Source organism: Athene cunicularia, unplaced genomic scaffold (genome assembly GCF_003259725.1).
Source record: "Athene cunicularia isolate RWA unplaced genomic scaffold, athCun1 SCF_33, whole genome shotgun sequence".
NCBI classification, from domain to species: domain Eukaryota; kingdom Metazoa; phylum Chordata; class Aves; order Strigiformes; family Strigidae; genus Athene; species Athene cunicularia.
In genome coordinates this window covers 70,455-75,551 of record NW_020799411.1, presented here as the reverse complement: position 1 = coordinate 75,551, position 5,097 = coordinate 70,455, and positions in this window count along the sequence as shown.

Below are 5,097 nucleotides of genomic sequence, written 5' to 3'. Positions count from 1 at the left end.
TGGGGGATGTGGGGTAGGGGAGATCTTTGTAGAGTCGGGCTGAGGGTTGGACTCGGTGACCCCAAGGGGCTTTTCCAACCTGAAGGATTCTGGGATTCTGTGTGAGAAGAGATTTGCACGTAGCTATCATCAGTGGCTGGATCTGGCTCCAGAGACCACGGTAGGAAACGCTGCTCTCTTGTCTCAGCTCGGTGAACTGGCATCTGCTCATCTTCAGGATCTCAAGAGCAGGTTTGTCTTGGTGGTCAGCAAAGGCAGAGCGCTTTCCAGCAGGAATTTCTGGCTCATGCTGTCTTGTCCTAGACTTTGCCTTGATTGTCTTAAAATGGTCATTTTTTCCACAAAGCCGAACATGACAGCTGTGAAATCTCCAAGCAGGCTGCAGCTGGGTTTTATGTCAGGTCACTGGGTTTTTCTACGCTGTCTGAAAGTGTCTGTGGTTATTGGTCTGTGCAAAGTCTTCCCATTGCTCAAAATCCTTGGAGAAGGGTTTGAGGGGGGCAGCGGGGGGTGCAGAGAGGACCTGCTCAGAGGAGCTCCTGCAGCCACGCACGGAGGACTCGGCAGTGCTGCCAGCAGGCAACACCCCTGCCCTTGCTTCACCAGGGAGGGGGGACAAGAGGAAGTTTGGAGGAGAAGCGGGTGGACCTTCTCTGACCATCAGGAGAACTTTCCTTGGACCACCACACAGGACTCTTTGAGAATAAGGTGTCTTTACTGAAGCCCCATCTGCTGTGAAATTGTGCCCAAGTTCTTTCTCAAGACCTGAGCTTTTCTTGCAGGTCTCCTCTCAATTCTGAAGCGTGGCCTGATCCTGGAGAAGATAAAATACAACACTTAAAGATTTCTGGATTAAGTGTAGCTGAGCTGAAATAGCTGAGGGATGTTTCCTTACAAACCAATCCCTGAGCTGCACCGGAGTTCTGTGGGGTCACGGCGTGACGGTAATGGGTCCTGTCAGGTGTCTGGGGCAGAGCAGGGCGGCTGCAGGTAAATGCGGAGCTTTAAAACACAAACTCCTCTCCCTGGTGCAGGCAGGAGCCATTTTCTAACTGCAAGAGCCCAAACCAGCAGCTTTGCGGTTTAAAAGATGGCTCCAACCTACAAAATGTCTGTTTTGAGTGTTCAGGGAGCTGTTTCCCAGTGCCTTGAGTGAACGAAAACAGAGTTTTGTTTGCAATTCTCTCAATGTATATCCTTTTTCTGAAGGCATTGGGAAGACTTGCCGTGCTCGGGTTTGGAACGCAGGTGGATCAATGACATAAGTCTCTGCAGCATCTGCTGCGCGGGGATTTTCCAGGTCCCTGCAGGGATTGTCTGCCCTCCTCCAAAGCAAGCCTCTGCTGTGAAAAGAAAGTGGGAAAGGACAAGGAGTTGCTTCATAAAGCTGTGCAGGAGGGCTGCAGCCTCGAGCAGATCCGAAAGACCTTCCTTCCCAACATCTGAGCCCTGGGCTGGGCACTGGGGAGGCCGCCCCTCGCTGAGGGGGTTCAGTTCTGGGCCCCTCACCCCAAAAAGGCCATTGAGTGACTCGAGCGTGGCCAGAGAAGGGCAACGGAGCTGGGGCAGGGTCTGGAGCACAGGTCTGCTGGGGAGCGGCTGGGGGAACTGGGGGGTTCAGTCTGGAGAAGAGGAGGCTGAGGGGAGACCTCCTGGCCCTCGGCAACTCCCTGCCAGGAGGGGGCAGAGAGGGAGGATGAGTCTCTGGAGCCAAGGCCCCAGCGCCAGGCCCCGAGGGAATGGCCTCAAGCTGCCCAGGGCAGGGTCAGGCTGGCTCTGAGGAAGGATTTCTGTGCAGAAGGGGCTGTTGGGCGTTGGAATGGGCTGCCCAGGGCAGGGGGGAGTCCCCGGGATCCCTGGGGGGGTTGAAGAGTCGGGCTGAGCCAGCGCTGAGGGATCTGGGGGAGTTGGGAACGGTCAGGGGGAGGGCCATGGTTGGGCTGGAGGAGCTGCAAGGGCTTTTCCAACCCAGATGGTTCTGGGGTTCTGTGATTCCGTCTTGCATCCAGCGATAGTGTAATGCATGACATTTCAAGCATTTCTTCACTGGAAGCTTAGTTTTTCCCAGGTGGATGACATCTCCATTCTTGGTGTGAGGATGCTGCAGGTGCTGACTACGTTGAGCATGTTCCTTTCCCTCTCAGGGCTTGGGTGTCGAGGTGTTCTTCTGCAGATAGGTCGACATCACACCACCAGACCTGCTGCATCCCTGTACCAGGAGGTTCCCCTTGATTTAGGCCACTCCACTAAGTTCCAGTGGTTGCACAGGCCACAAGCTCTTGCATGGACTTGGCCTTAGTGCAGGTTCAGGCAGGGTTTGTGGGACGGGCTTTTGTTCTGGGTTGCCACCTTTTAAAAAAACAAAATCTGATGAACGGTTTTGCTTTGAGTTTGGAGAAGGGTTATTTCAATGCGCTGGTAGAGGGGGGCTGTGACCATCACTGCTGAGGTGGGCAACTCATCATCCAGGTGATTAGCCCAAGTGCTGAGAGCTTCCCACAGAAGAAGGGTGCGGAGGATACCTATAATCCCCATGTAGCTCCAGGACCGCCAGTTTGACATTTCTGAAATTGGCAATAAATAAGTTCTGCCCCTTGTTGCCTTCTCCATCTGCTGGTACCAGCAAACCGAACATTTCTGCTTCCTGAACGGCTGCTCTTGAGGTCTAGAACACCCTCCGCAAGCAGCCAGAGTGATCTCTGCAAGCACAACCTTCTCTCCATGCCTGCTGTGGAAGGACTTGTTCTGAAACAGCATTTGGTGTCCTTTACACCTCCGTTGTGTCTTCATCTAGAAATGGGTGTCTTGGTACTGCCAATACCCTGAGGTTGGAACAGGGCCACCCACGCCTTAAACACTGGTGTTATGGGTTAAATGCGTAAAGCTTGGTCAATATTTAGTGCCGAGGTAACCACAGGAAGAGTTTTTCCGAAGGATGTGCTTGGTTCTTGATGGCCATAGTGACCTGCTCCTTTCTGATACGTGCTCCCAACTGATCTTGGAGTGAAAGCCTGGAGTTGGGAGCTTCTGGGTGAAGGTCAAAGGGCTGGAGCAGATCTGCTACGGAGAAAGGCTGAGAGCGTTGGGGGTGTTCAGCCTGAAGAAGGCTCCATGGACACCTCCTTGTGGCCTTTCATTATTTAAAGAGGGCTTATAAAAAAGACAGAGAGAGGCTTTTTACCAGGACAAGGAGCAACGTTTTTAATCTAAAAGAGGGAGAGTTTAGATGGGACGTTAGGAAGACATTTTTTACAGTGAGGGGGGTGAGGCCCTGGCACAGGCTGCCCAGAGAAGCTGTGGCTGCCCCCTCCCTGGAAGGGTTCAAGGCCAGGTTGGACGGGGCTTTGGGCAACCTGGGCTAGTGGAAGGTGGCCCTGCCCGGGGCAGGGGGGTGAGACTGGATGGGCTTTAAGGTCCCTTCCGAGCCAAACCTTTTGATGATCTGATGAAGTTTTTGCTCTGCTACAGTAACAAAAAAATAGGAGGAATTTGTTGAAGCCTGGAGTCTGCTCCCCGACCACTGTTTCCACACTGGATAGTCTACGTTACACTGATCTAGATCAGCCCTAAATAGCTGCATCGACCCTCCCATCACAGACTGCTCTGGAAGCCCTTTACCCTGCCAGCCCCCAGCACTGCAGGGACATCATCCCGCGTTCGTGTGTACGGCCAGTGGGCACAGCAGGAGGGAGGGGAGGGGGCAGAGGTCCCCCCCTCGCTCTGGTGACCAGGAGACCCTGGAGCAAGCTCAGAGGAGTCCCGCTTGCTGCTACAGGGATGCTGCCAGCCTGGGGAATGGAACGTTTGAGGAAATTGTAGGTATTATTGAAATGGAGATTTATTTTTTTTCCGTCTTATTTGCTGCCTGTAGCAGAACAGCCACATCCCTGCTGTTTCCCTCACTGTGTTCATTTCTTTCTTCCTCCTCCCCTGTAAGCCTCGCAGTGGAGGTCACTGGGTTATTTTTCAGCGGACATTTGGGCCCCTCACCCCAAAAAGGCCATTGAATGACTCGAGCGTGGCCAGCACCTGAGTGCCTGTGGCACAGGTAAGGGGGCAAGAAAACTGGAGCCAAAAGAAGTTGAGTGAGACAACCTCCCAGCTGCGGGAGATCAAATATCCAGAGAAAATGGAGATGCTGACAGATCACAGCTGCAGAAGGGGTACGCCTGCAAAGATGTCCGTCACGCTCTGGCTGACCAAGGGAATTGCTGGTCCCCGTGGGCAAGGCCCCACCCCTGGGAACATTCAAGGTCAGGTTGGACGGGGCTCTGAGCAGCCTGATCTCACTGAAGATGTCCCTCCTCATTGCAGGGGGTTGGACTAGATGACCTTTGTAGGTCCCTTCCAACCCAAACCCTTCGATGATTCTACAAACTTCTCTAGAAACCCTGGCCAGAGGAGCCATGAAGCCCACCCAGAAGTCGTTCAATACTTGAGTTTCTTGTGACAAGGTGAGCAGAAGCATCTGCGAAATCATTAAATCTTCTCTCAATGCTTAAGAGAAGGCGGCAGTTGTTGGTGACCTACAGTAGGTGATCACAAGAGGTCACTCACCCCGCATCCACATGGATACCCAGCAGCAGACACACAGGTTCACCCAACTCACTTCCACGATCCTCATGACCTATTTAGGGGCGCTGCGAGAAATGCAAATAAAGGCAGGAACAGAATCGAATGTTTCTGTTGGAAGGGACCTACAATGATCACCTGCTCCAACTGAGTTGCTCTTTGACCAACTACGCTCATTAGGAGAAACCCACGGTGATGCCAAGCATCTGCAGATGAGAATCTCCCTTGGAGAGCAAGAGGGCTGGGCTTTTGTCATTCTATGGGTGGGAATGAGCCCGGCTAAGTCGACAACACGGATAAAACATGACAAAAAGACATTGGAAGACAGTGAACTGGGGAGCTCGGCTCTGTGTGCAGCCTCCGTGCGAGGCGCAATCTGCTTGCAGCATGTGAAAGCGGTGGAGAAAGATGCATGACCTGGAAAGTGATTTCCTGCAGCGAGTTCTCGGCTTTAATTACAGTCTGAAAGGCCATTCCCACCCTGCCTCCCATGCCGCAAACGAAGCTGCCTGTCTGCCCCCAACC